Below are 13,712 nucleotides of genomic sequence, written 5' to 3'. Positions count from 1 at the left end.
AATATTGCACAGAAGTCTGGGAGCATTCAGTGTAGAAAATCTAGTGATTTTTTTTTTTTAAATTCAAGAAATGCCTACTTTTTTTTTTTTCTAACATCTGATCTAAGTTCACGTCCATAGGCATAAATCAGAGAAGATTCTTCTTTCCACTTCTGATTTTAATATAGTGGTCAGGAGGAAAAAAAAATTTTTTTTAATGCTTTCAGATATAAAGAGTATTGCTGCCTAAAAGAATGAGCTTTAATTCTCTGGGGTGTCTACTTCACAAACATTGTCATTCCCTGGACACCTGCTGTGGGTGACAGCTGATCTCTAGACCCTGAACAGACATGTTTGATGTTAGTGCAGGAAACTGTCAGTGCAAAGAAACTTGATGTTCTGCCATTAATTTTAAAACAGCCTTTTGTATATGGAAATACTATTATTAAGGTGGTTGTTGTGTAAGCAAGGGGTGTTGCTGGAGAGCTTCTCTCCAGGTCCCACCAAGCCCCACAGTCCCACAACCCACGTATAAAATAATCACTCAGACGCTTATATTACTTATAAACTGTGTGGCCGTGGCAGGCTTCTTGCTAACTGTTCTTATATCTTAAATTAACTCATTTCTATAAATCTATACCTTGCCACGTGGCTCGAGGCTTACCAGCAGCTTTACATGCTGCTTGTCCTGGCGGTGGCTGGCAGTGTCTCCCCCACCCAGCCTTCTACTTCCCAGAATTCTCCTCTCTCCTTGTCCCGCCTATACTTCCTGCCCGGCCACTGGCCAATCAGTGTTTTACTTATACAGAACGATATCCACAGCAAAGGGGTCCTGGGAAATGTGAGAAAATGAGGGGACATAAATGGCCTATATGAAATTCAGTCATGTAGACAGTATGCCGTCTGCAGCTTCATTTGTGACTGGCCTAGTATTTAATGTCATCCTCATTGCTTATGGGGGACTTGGAATCAGGAGGTGAGGTCTCTTAACCCTGATGTCGTAGCTGGTAAGCAGCTGGGCCGAAGTCTCTGAGATTTTCCAGTCCAGGATGGATCTCTTGTGTGTCCCCGATGCCAGTGGCCTTTAATCCCCCAGCTGACACAGAGTGTCCGTGTTCATTACCTTTCTCACTGGTGTGACAAAATACCAACAAAGGCTGCTTAAGGAGGAAGAGTTTGTTCTGGGGTCATAGTTTGAGGGGACACTACTCATCTTGGGAGGAATACTCTTTTATTGCCTTGTCAGTTCTGAATTAGACAAGTCCAGATGAGTCAAAGTCACGGGACACATTCTCCTCAAATTATGATGGGGTTATGCCATGCAGGACCTATAGTGAATTGAAAAAAAAATCTGAAGTCAAAAAGCATTTCATACCTTCTCACTGAACATCCTAGCTCAGTGATGATGGTGTTCCTTAGTGATGGTGTTCCTTAGTGGATGGCCTCTTCACCCCGGTGGTCTCCTCATTGGCTGGGAGCCATGACACTCTGCTGATGCCTGGCTTTGCAAGAGAACATTGGTCCACACACCGCTAGCTCTAAAGGACATCGAAAACTGAACATCCAGATGTCACAGTGTGTATAATTTGACTGATATAATCACAAACTGAACCACCATAAGTCAAGGATCATCTAGTTATAAAGCGCAAACAAAACGGATGAACAGTGTTCTCTACAAAGCACAGACCATCCTCACAAGATCTTGGGTTTGCATGCCGTTTCTTTCACAGTGGTGCACTGTACAATTTGTACATTGTAAATCTCTTTCGGTTTATATTTATCTAATAGTACTTATGTCTGATTGTGAGATCGAAAAGACAAAAGAGGTCAACAGTGCTTTTGACAAGAGAGCTAGTGTGTGCCGTTTTATAGGTGCTCCACAGTATTCACTGGTGTTTTCACAGTATCAAGTGTCACACAAAGATAAAGGGACATTTAGTATGGGCTCATACTGAAGTGAAGATAGACACAGGGAGCTGAGGGAGGTGGTCTTCATTTTAAAGAGTGAGGACAAGTCAACATTTCCCTTTTTGTGACCACAGCTCTTTCCATTGCCAGTAGCAGGTGCCATTGCATTGTGAATCCGTCTGTTCCCAACTTTTGAAGTCATTTTGAGATGCCTCATGGTGGTGTGTTCTAAGGGACTCTGGCCACCGTGACTGATGTGGCGAGCGTGGCTCTGACTGGCCCTTTCCTTCTCTCCCATTCCCTCTTTCTTGCTAAAAACCATTAGATTACACTAAAGCTAGCCAAGGTCTATTCCCTTATTTGGCCACTTCCTCCTCCCGAGGCTGACTACCAAGGTCCAGCTATCAAAGTATTGAAGTTCAGCAACCAAAAGCCCCCTTGGCTCACCTAATTAACAGGCCCAATTAAAATTAAACCCCTCATCTTAACACAAGGTTTCCCCACGTACTACCATTTTCTTATGTTCCATGCCTGTCTCCTCTCTATCCAGAGGTAGTCCATTGTCTTTTGGAATAAATACCCCCCCCCCCCCCCCCCCCCCCGTCCCTTGTTCCCTTCCCCTTCTCCCTCATCCTCTATCTCCTGTCTTTGTCTCTCATTCCCTGCCCTCTGTCCCTCTGGGGCAAACAAATCTCCTTTGTGCTGAGAACTTGGACTTGAGGCTCCTGAGCTGATATTTTTCCTTTCAGTGTTGGCTTCCATCTTGGATCCTCCTTGTATCTGAGCTGCTTTCTTCCTGCCATTCCTGCTTGCTTGTTCTCCAGGCCTTCTAGTTACAGCCCATCCCTGACACTGTCTTAGTACCGCCCAAAGATCAGGATCTTTGGGACAGATAGATCCAGTGTAGTTGGGTTAGTTCCAGTTCACTCTCATCAGCTGCTGTTCTTGTAATGTCTTTGCACATCCATCATCCCACTCTGCTAAAAGAGGAACGAACATTTTAAAGTTGGAAGAAGGTAGAGTTGGGAACAGTTCCTACAGGGCAGAATACACAGGGAAATATGACCCAAATGGAGGAGCTTGGCTTGAAATCCTCAGCAGTTTCAGAGGGACCACCTGACTGTTTCTGTCATGTCAGGGCAAATCCCAGTTCTCATGAAAGCATTTGGTTAAGACAATTGGTGGAGGATGAGACCGAATGACTCTCTTAAGATACAGGAGTGCCATGTGTTTAGCCCTGAAGAAGGACTTTTCTAATCGAAGTCAGGGCACAACTGGCTAGGCTTCTCAAAGCCTCTCCCTGGGTTCTCTTCTTGGAGTATTCTCAGTTCAGTTCTTGTGGGAACCAGTAAGCATTGTCCATCTGTGGGACTGTGGAGTCCTTTGGAAAATACTGTTGAAAAGCTGTAGAGAGAAGGTGGGCACATGAACAGGAAAACAAGCCCCACACAGAGGAACAAAATGCATAATGCACAACTCCCAGGGCAGAGGTTGACACCCCTTCACTGTCTCCTCTTCAGACTACACAGTGTCATAAGGTGGGTGTCCTCAGAGCTTTCAAGGAGTTTCCAAGGAGCACCTGGTAGGTGAGTGATGGAAGCCTTGCTTTAAAATTTGCCTCTATCATTGGCGGGTAGACAAGACAGACCCTCCAGGCTCCCCAGGTCTACCCCCAATGTTTGCTTCCTTTAAACTGGATCTGAGTTCAAGCTAATCTGTCTCCTCTAATTACCCCTTTAAATGTTACAGAGACCAGACCTGGGAACTTGTGGGCTCTAGTATTGTTCTTTTCCTAAAATTTGTTCAGTGTTTTGTTTGTTTTTGTTTTTTGAGACAGGGTCTCTATACATAGCCCTGCTGTCCTGGAACTCACTCTGTAGAACAAGCTGTCCTAGCACTCTCAGAGATGCTCTTGCCTCTGTCTCCTCTGTCTCCTAAGTGCTGGGATTACAGGTGTGTGCCATCATGCCAAGCTTGTGCTCAGTGTCTTCTCTGTGTGTGTTTTGTGTGTGTGTGTGTGTGTGTGTGTGTGTGTGTGTGTGTGTGTGTGTGTGTGCACTTGTACATGTGTGGACACTAGGGGACAATCTCAGCTGTCTTTCAAGCATCCACCTTTTCTTTTGAGACAGTGGCCTGGAATTCACCAAGTAGACTAGACTAGTTGGCCACTGAACCCCCAGCATCCCATTGTGCTCTGCCAAATTCAGGGATTACAAGTGCACACCGCCATGCCAGGCCTTTTCACTCAGACTCTGGGGATTTCACGCAGAAAAGTGAGTATTTTTACTGACTGCACTCTCTTCAACCCTATTTTTAATTCCTCTTTGTGAGACAGGGTCCTGCCATGTAGCCCTGACTGGATTAGATTTTTCAATGTGACCACGCTTGCCTGGAACTTGGGGAGATCGCCCTTCCTCTGCCTCCAGAGTGCTTATATAAAAGGAATACACTCATAGTGCAGCCTTGTTTAGTTCCTTCAGTGTTCTCTGAGAAGATAACTAAGAGCTCCAGGGGAGGGTGTGTACACAGATCCCGAGAGGCCATGGAGTCCTGTGTGTCCTTCCCCATATGGATTTTCTCTCCATGCATCCCCCAGGAGGGCATTGCATGAGCATGTGCAGTAGAGGCTTGCTGTTGATAATTTAAATGTCTATTTAAAAATCTGTGTCACACTGCACCTTAATATTTGATTTTCTCTCTGTGAGGCTGGCTTTGGTGTTAACGATTTTTTCATTTTCTCAGCCACATTTTATGGATTATTTAACGGGCATGTATGACAGGATGAGACAAAGGAAAGGGACAGAGGAAGGTGGCAACATTGCCCCTCCCCAGCCCTTACCTCACTAGAGGGGGAGGTGGGGGGATGGCCCCACACTGAGAGCAGTACCTGCAGGGCACCCTGAGAGAAATGCAGAGGTGTGTGGTGTACAATGTGGTGAGGAAGCCTGGGTGACTGGCTGTGAGATCTTAGTGAGACTTCTCATTTACTCTCAGCCTCCTTGAAGTTCACGGCCATCCTTTCTCTCCACTCCTTGGAGAACTGGTGAAACTCTTCAAAGTTTACTTGGAATTACACAATCACTATATTGAAGTTACATACATTTACATATGATCACACACATATGCATATGTAGTCACATACATATATGTTGTTAGGCACAGCCACCAACAAAGTGTGCCGGTTAATTTTTTTTTTTCTCATCTTGACACAAGCTGGGCCAGCTGGGAAGGTGGAACTTCAGTCCAGAAAATGCCTTCATCATCCTGGTCTGGAGGTAAACCTGTGGGATATTTTCTTGACCAATGATCAGCCTGGGAGGGCCCATCCCACTGTGGGGCAGTGCCAGCCTGAGCATGTAGGTGGTCCTGTGTTACATGCGAAAGCAGGCTGAGCTAAAGATGGAGAGGGCAAGGCAGTGAGCAGCGTTCCTTCCTGTTCTCTGCTTCAGTTCCTGCCTCCAGGCTCCTGCTGATCTCCGACTGGACTCTTCTCAATGGTGGACTTTTCTCAATGGTAGACTGTGCTGAGGACCTGGAAGCCAAACAGAGCCTTTCCTCTCAGGTTGTTCCGGTCTCAGCATTTAGCAACAGAGAGACTAGAACAAGAGGAGATCAAGTAAACAATACTTGAGCTCTCCGATCTGTTTCCTCTCCGCAGTCAGTATTCATACTCGTAGGGCATATTGACACACCATTGTCACCTGCCAATGGCTTCTCTGAGGGTCCCTTCTTGGTGTTGCATATTCAGGAAATTGGGACACCGCAATGGCACACATCCATCACCGTGGTGTCACACACAATAGTTTATGCTCTAAAGTCCTCTATGTTCTGCCTGTTCATCTGTCCTTCTCCACAGCCCCTGGCAACCATTCCTGTCACATAGGTTATGTGGCCTTTTGTCATTGCCTTCTTTTTCTCATGAATGCGAATTCAAAGTTCCTCCATGTCTTTAAAGGAGCTTAGGAATTCTGCTGTCTCCCCCCATCCCCTTCTCCACTGCTTGATGGTAAAGTTACACTGTATTTAACAAACATAGCTGCTGTGTTTTCTTTATATCACTTACTTCCCTCTGAGGTTTTCACTTTTTTCTTTATCTCTCCTTCTCACTCAAACACCAGCTTAGTGGGGATGGAGTTCCAGTCTCCCTTGGGTCCCGGTTCTCACAGTACCTGGAAAAGTGTTTCTGCATAGTAGGTGTTTCTGCGTAGCAGGTGCTCAGCAAATGTTGTAAGAGTTGCACGCAGTGTGACCTGGACATGAATTCCCTCTGTCTCTAGTCTTCTCTCCTACTTGGTTTTAAAGGTGACAAACTCTCTCATTCACTTTGCTCCAGATTTCCAGATTTTGTTCAGAGGATGAAGCAGAAATTCATGTTAAGTCACCGAGTCTGGGAATTATTTCTTGTTCACCTTTGGCTTCTGAAGCTCTGTGGGTTGTCTTCTGAATTTAATGGGCCCCAGGTGAAAGGCAGCTGGAAGCTTCGGTGGGAACCAGTCACGTGGCAAAAGAGATGGCAGGCAGAGGAAATGATTAAGGGAGAGTAGGGGAAGTGCGTTCTAACATTTGTTGAGTCACACATGGTATTCAAAGCTGTGTATAACATAGAACGGGAATTAGGGGACAAATCTGATAGAAAATGAGGGAGCACACCCAGCACCCAGCACTACAGGGATGAAGGCGTTTCTTTAGATGTTTGACTCATTTACCAAACTGTAGTGTGATCAAAATATAGGCTAGTTCCAGGGAGAAATAATACAGCCATTGTTTGTGGTTCAGTGGTGCCCTTGGGGGCACAGCGAGGCCTGCAATTTCATTATTGGTTTTCTAAGTAACTTTCTTTAAGGCTAACAGACTTTCTGGGAAGGCCAAACCAAGGGAAGCGGAGTTAATGTTCTCATTAAAATGTTAAAGAGGCCTTATTCATGAACGAAGGAGGCTGTACTTGCTACATCCTTGTGAACTATGAAAATATGTGTTGATCTCTTGCAGAGGGTTCCCCTGGGCCCTCTGTCACCAAAAGCTTTGCCTAAACAGGGCTTGACCACTTCTGGGCACGGAGTCATTGATCTTCCGTACTGTGTCTTCCAGGAAGAACTGGTGATGGGGTACCTCCTCCATCAGACTGCTTTCTTCCTGTAGCCCCTGCTTGACTGGGCTGAGAGATGTCTGAAGATGCTGCAGTGCTGGTGAAGCCAACATTTGCTCTTCTGACTGTGGATGAGAGTCTTCCCGGACTCTGTCACTCCTCAGCATTGCAGTTTAGAAACAGCCGTAGGACTTTGTAGAGACTGAATGCAGATGCCAAGCACAATGCTGATTTTATTTCTGGACCCTCCCCCCCCCCCCCCACACACACACATACACTCCCCAGCACTAACCATGAGTCTTTATTGGCTACAGCTACTTCAGAGGGATGAAGCAGGAGGACGGGGTGATCTAGCCTGCAATTCTTCACGGGCTGGTTAGGGGATGGAGAACTTGCCCAGGTAGCGGCCAATCGATCATCTCTGGTTTGATTTCCACCTGGCTGAAGGTCTTGCCATTGTAGACACCCATCATGCTGCTACCGTCTGGGGCAGGATGATCATGTCCCTCTCAGGTGGGGCTTCACCACCTTGGGCTTCTCCATGGGCGGTGCCTCCTTCCTGTTCTTTCTCTGCTCCGTGAGTAGCCAGCACTGCTTCCGCCACAGGCCGTCACGGTTCAGGCGCCGCCCCTGGCCCACGCTGTACAGCCGAGTCAGCTGTGCATAGGGCATGTCCAGCAGCTGGCCCAGGTCCACGCTGCGCTCGGAAGGTGAATTTGCCGAAGGTGAGGACCTTCTTTTTCTGCTCCACTTCAGCCATCTTGGAAACTGTTCTTGGAAATTGTTTTACACTGATATTTACATGAGACTGAAATTGTAGAACGATGGTCTTCATACAGGTAAGAAACCATATCACTGGAAAACTCAACATGAAATTTAAGGAGAATCAGTTAAAACACCCTACCTTTACTCTAAATCCAGGTTATTAGAAAGCCTTGCTTGTTGGATGGTAGCAAATTGCGGGTCTCATGGTTTGCACCTGTGATAGTAAGTGTAGTTTCTGGGGAATGGTCAAAAGTATCAAAGAAGGAGAGAAGTCTAGCCCAGGTTCATGGCTGATATTCCCCAAACAAAAGGCACTCGTAAAAAGAAAGACATACAAAGTTTTTATGGGATAGTGGAGATTTCATACAATAATGACCTCAAACAGTTGTTAAGCTGGTGGGTTTTGTTGTTACCTAAGAAGTAAGTAGTTGTGGACAAATAGATTTGGGCAAAGGAGTGTGATCTACTGGTTGTAAATGGAAGGAGGTCTACCAAGGACTTCGATTCTTCTGGATGTCTCCATATCCTTGGCTCCTTTGATTTATAGGTAGAGGGTTTACCTTTCATGTGAGGGCCTTGTGATCTGCTTCAAGAGGTCAGAAAAAAAATCTTTCCCAAGTTCTAGTGACCAGAATCAGGCAAGAAGGGCAGGAGAGAAGATGGAGACCTTCCTTCCTCTGCAGTTTCTCAAATGCAGTGTCGCCATATTTGCGGGAATAGCCCTCAACATTATTAGTTGTAAGTTAAACTGGTGAGTTTTAAATATTCAATCCTACTCAGATCAGACTAATGTTGAAATATGTATGTCCTAGAAGCTGTCAAAGCATTTTCTTTTAAAGAATGAACTCCTTGTCCAAGTGAGTACTTGGCATTTGTAAACTGTTTCCAGTGTGAGAGCCAGAGATGTGAGTTATGACAGATAATCCTGAAAGATGGTTGACTCTGTAGATTTCTGAATTGCTTTGATAGAGGTGTAATGCTTTTAGTCCAACAATAATATGGATATTAGTGTTAAAAAGAACCTCTAGGCATTTCTGTGGAACACTGATGCTACATAGTGAAATACGTGCTTTTAATCACAAAGCAATTTAGAGTAACATGTAACAAACTTGCAGGCTCTTCCTTTTACTCTTCGATGATTGACAAGTAGTGTCTTACAGTCACTGGGAAACTGCTCACCTGACCCATTCATTCAGAGAGCGGCTTCCCACAGTTCTATCTGGCATGGCTCAGCAATCTACATCTCCTCACTTTAGCCAAAGTAGAAATCCGGTAGTTGGTGTGGTCTGTGGAGCAAGTGCATTCTGGGGAATTTCTTAGTTGACTGGAAAATGCTTGTGTGTGGTATTCAGGCCCTTACTCCCACCTTTGAAGAAATGTAACTGTGATGAGACCTGAACAATGCACCTTGGAAACAAACAGAAACATTTGTTAATGTGGTACAGGATGCTGTATTGTTAATAATGTTTGTCTGCTTTGTAGATTTTTTTTTCTATTTTCAAATTTGTTGTTTGAATGCTAGTGGTCACATCTGACTGCCCAAAGTAATACTTCACATTCTAGTGCAATTGTATCCTAGATCCTATGTTGTGTTTGTAATTAGTGCCAAAAAGTTAAGGCAATTTTTCCAAGCCCATCAGTGTGAATTAGTCTCCTCAACTAGACTATCTTAACATTTATAATACCAGTATGTTGATTGCTTGGCTACTTACTCATTTCTCCATCATATATTTAGGGCATATAGACTATGTCCAGGCACTGGAATACAAAAGGTCAGCAAACTGGATCTTGTCTGAGTTTTATTGATAGTTCACAGGTTGACTATAAAAGATTGAACTACTTAAAAAAAAAAAACAAACCAAAATTACTTTTCAGCAATTTAAAGACCGTATGTGAAATTGCCATATCACAGCCTATGCTATAGAGTTCTTCTTCCTAAGTGCATTTGACATGAGAAGCAGTACCAGGCATTTATATACAATCTTCATTATTTATTAAGCTGTACCTTGTGAGGCTTCCTGTTGGGGCAGTGAAGGGGGCTTCTTGTGTACTGTAGTGTGTGTTTATCAAGAACCACCTTGTAAGTGCCCGCTGGTGCCATTGAGGGGCCTTGTATGGGGGTGGGGCATGCTTCATCCCAGGAGGGTGTGGGGGCATGCTTCATCCCTGGAGAGTGTGGGGTCCTTGTATGGGGGTGGGGCATACTTCATTCCAGGAGGGTGTGGGGTCCTTGTATGGGGGTGGGGCATGCTTCATCCCAGGAGGGTGTGGGGTCCTTGTATGGGGGTGGGGCATGCATCCCAGGAGGGTGTGGGGTCCTTGTATGGGGGTGGGGCATGCTTCATCCCAGGAGGGTGTGGGGTCCTTGTATGGGGGTGGGGCATGCTTCATCCCAGGAGGTGTGGGGGTCTGCGCAGAGAGGGATGAGACTAAAGCCAGGATTGCTATCATGGTACACTTAGGCAAAACTAGGGAGCAAGTGAAACCCTTTGCTTTAGTATGGCTTCTAAGCACAATAGCTAAACATTCCAGGTTTGTCCTACAGTTTTAAATGCCAAGAAAATGCTAGGCTATTGCATTTTTTTTTTTAAAAAGTCTTCCTGCCCCGACTGTTGACCTGGCACAGGTTAGGAGGATGTGAGAAGTCCAAGCCTTATGTTGACATGATGAAGGAGTCCAGCATTTTCCCTGCCATTGCTAAGCTGTGTGTTTGCCTAGGCTGGCTGCATGCTAACAAAGAGACTCAGATCTGTGAAAGGCAAGAGGGCATAGAAGAAGAGAGTGAAAGTGTGGGTATAAGGGGAAGAAGAGAAAGTGGAAGGGAGGCACGGAGGCCATTTGATGTTCCTTCTTTCTCTCCCTTCCCTGTTCACAGAGAAGACAGGGTGACAAAGCAGGTCAATTGAAGGGGGGGAAAGAGTGACCGAGGCTGGGGTAGGAGAGCAGCTGGAGGTGGTAAGGGAACCAGAGAAGGCACAAGAATAAGTGGGGGAGAAGGAGAGATAAGAACTATTTAAATGCAGGAAAGAGATGGGCGCAGAGAGGGGGGTAGCGCACGCTTTGGTCATACTGAGAGCCCTCAATTGCTCCCAGTGGTGCATCTACCAAATAGCCAGTGTCCCTTGCGGAGGACATTCTCCTGACTTTTGTATTAACTTTAATGCGATTCCCTTTCTGGTTCCTGTTTAGCTGGCTGAGGTTTCATTGACACTCTGTGTGATCAAATGCAAGCACAGAGGCACAGTTCTGTTATCCCTTGCTGGGTGCCGCAGACTTCTGAGTCGCTGCTTCCTGCATTTGATGTCTGCCATTCCTCCTTGTCTATAGGTAGGAGAGTTAAAAGGAGGAAAAGCACACCTCTGGGCTACCACGGTTACGGCTCATGCATACAGATATTCAAAGACGCTGAAAGAAAAAGAGAAAATCACAGTCCCATATTTTCTTGAAGTGAGGTAGTTGACTCGTTTCTGGTTCGGTTACATGCACTGACAAAGCCACACACTGGACCTTCTAGAAGATCTAATTTTTGTTATAGGATTCACTGTAGCATGCCTTTCAGACAGCTGGCGCCGAGCAAGGCACTTTCCAAGTGGGCATGAATACCTAAGTGCATACCTTCCTGTTAGAGCAACCATGCCATCTTATAATTTCTGTTTTCCCTCTTCTGACTCTTTGGATGACATTGGGTATAACTGAGGAGCTTCTGGATGTTGCTTCACAATTAGTCTATGTGTTCTGGAAAAGGAAGGGGGTTTAGTCAGCAGCAAAGGATTTTGGAGGGGTTAGGAGACCACTTGTCCTTAGATTCACACACCTGTGATGAAATTGTGGGCTTCAAATCTGGGGCGCTCTGTACTACACTCCTAGGAACCACAGTCACGATGCTTGGGGTCCTTTAAAACCGGGCTTCCCAGGCTTCAGTCTGCCTGGGTACCAGCTGAAGCCCCCGTGAAACTGCAGAGTCTGGTGCTGTATGCCTCCCAGTGGACTCTCGGTCCAGGCTGATGTGACCGAGTATACTATGCTCGGAAAAAGAGGGCTCTGAAACCCTTTCCAAAAAATCAAGTTTTATTCTATGAAAATATCTAAGTATATTTTATAGTTTGCAGCACAATAGATTTTCTTAGGAAAAAAACCATAAATAGCTAACTCAGTTCCAATTGGAAATTTATAAGATAAATAACACATCTGCCTCCCCAGCTTTAGGCACCAGTGAGACTCTAGACTCAGTGTAGCAAACTTTAACAAGTAGGGCTTCTTTAAAGCAGAAATATCCTGTGAGAGATTGACAGCTTAAAGGCTCTGTTTATGGTGAGCAGCTATGGATTGTTCCCAGGTTAGCATGGTGCAGAGCCCTTCTGCAAGGGCGTTCAGTTGGAATGGGCTGGGCATAGAAAGGGCAATGTTCAGCTCAAGCTCCTCCAAGTGAAACCTTGCATCTGCTTACACGTGTTCAATTGGCTCGGAAATTGATGTTTGGAGTTTCTTCTAACAAGATGGCCTTTGTTTTGCAGGTCCTTGGCAGCCAGCATGGTCGTGTATTGTTAATACACGGAGGAGAGAGAGCTCATCGTGCTAAGGTAAGGGAATGGTGTGTGTGGCCCAAATGACAAGCAGGACTAATGTCAGGGTACCATTGTATGAGGACTGACTTTACTTCATCATATAGCTTGAGGTCATTCTCTTGCACAGTGATGCCTGTGTGTTGCTAGAGTTTTCCTGCCTGGCCCACAGTCAGGACAAATCTCTCTCACCCGCCAGTCCCAAGCCGCTCAAACCCGATCAAATAAACACAGAGACTTATATTGGTTACAAACTGTATGGCCGTGGCAGGCTTCTTGCTAACTGTTCTTACAGCTTAAATTAATCCATTTCTATTAATCTATACCTTGCCACGTGGCTTGTGGCTTACCGGTACTTTACATCTTCCTTATCCTGATGGCGGCTGGCAGTGTCTCCCCCCCAGCTTCCTGTTCTCTCAATTTTCCTCTCTGTTAGTCCCGCCTATACTTCCTGCCTGGCCACTGCCAATCAGTGATTTATTCATTGACCAATCAGCAACACATTTGACATACAGACCATCCCACAGCACCTCCCCTTTTCTTTTCTTAAAAAGGAAGGTTTTAACCTTTACACATCTCCAAAGTCAGCTTGGTATATTTGGGAATTTGGGCGTAGCTTCTCTTACTACTTCCTGCTGGAGGGGGGCGCTGTATCTTCTGGGGAAACAAAGAAAATTTTAGGATCATGGAGTAGTTCGTGAGGGTGTATTCGTCTGAGCCAGTTGCCTTGAAACGGTTCTGGATGTTGGATCATTTGGGCCATGGTGTCATCCAAGACCTTTCAGGGGGTCTTGGTTGGTCAAATCTGATGTATCTTAATCTGGAACAAATCCATAGCCTCTGGCTTTCTGTGGAAACAAAAGCAGAATCTCCTTTCCAAAGCAACATATCCTTATATCCAAATTTTGAAGTCAAGGTACCTTTAAAATATGCATATTGGTTTAACTCAGCTTTCTTTACAATCAAATATCTCTCTGTAGTTAAGAATCCCAAAGACAACACAATCCAGATTCTCTGTGTAATATTCATCTTCATGTGGCTTATTTTTTATATTAATTTTACTGTCTCTTTAAAGACTTTATTTTTTAAAACTATGTATTTGTTTCTATACTGTATATATCACCTTTTTTGTCTCTTTCAAGCCTACGTATATTTTACACACATTTTAAACTATTACATCTGAATCTGTCTTATTGTGAATCTATTGCTTTAAGCTGCAGCAGCTGTGGCTGCTGGCTCCGCCCACCTCAGCTTCCCAACATGGCGGCGGTACTGTAGTTTTCCGCCAGCTCTGGGAGCCATCGTGGGTCTATGCTTTTATCCAAGCAGCATGTAGCCCAGAAACCTCTTTTTTTTGTTTTGTACTAGCAAAGGCTAAATCCACCAAGCAGCTTAATGTGCCACTTGCAGAG

At 45.2% G+C, this 13,712-nt stretch overlaps 1 protein-coding gene and 1 pseudogene across 6 annotated transcripts in view; one reads left to right on the top strand and one right to left on the bottom strand.

Annotated features, from left to right (window-relative positions):
* The window catches only part of Enox1 (ecto-NOX disulfide-thiol exchanger 1), a 562,201-nt gene that overhangs the window by 108,772 nt on the left and 439,717 nt on the right, over nt 1–13,712 (top strand). For 5 of the 6 annotated variants that reach the window (XM_052732691.1, XM_052732689.1, XM_052732686.1 and 2 more), the window contains one exon: nt 12,253–12,318. The exons of the other annotated variant lie outside the window; for it this stretch is intronic. The gene's annotated coding sequence lies outside the window, so the exon portion shown is untranslated. The remainder of the gene's footprint in view (nt 1–12,252; nt 12,319–13,712) is intronic. 6 annotated transcript variants of the gene reach the window in all.
* Nucleotides 7,350–8,379, bottom strand: LOC128107866 (40S ribosomal protein S15-like; annotated as a pseudogene).

The sequence above is a fragment of the Peromyscus californicus genome, unplaced genomic scaffold (genome assembly GCF_007827085.1).
Source record: "Peromyscus californicus insignis strain IS unplaced genomic scaffold, ASM782708v3 Scaffold_12__1_contigs__length_115047231, whole genome shotgun sequence".
NCBI classification, from domain to species: Eukaryota; Metazoa; Chordata; class Mammalia; order Rodentia; family Cricetidae; genus Peromyscus; species Peromyscus californicus.
The sequence above is the reverse complement of the archived record's forward strand: the minus strand, read 5'-3'. Positions and strand labels throughout refer to the sequence as shown.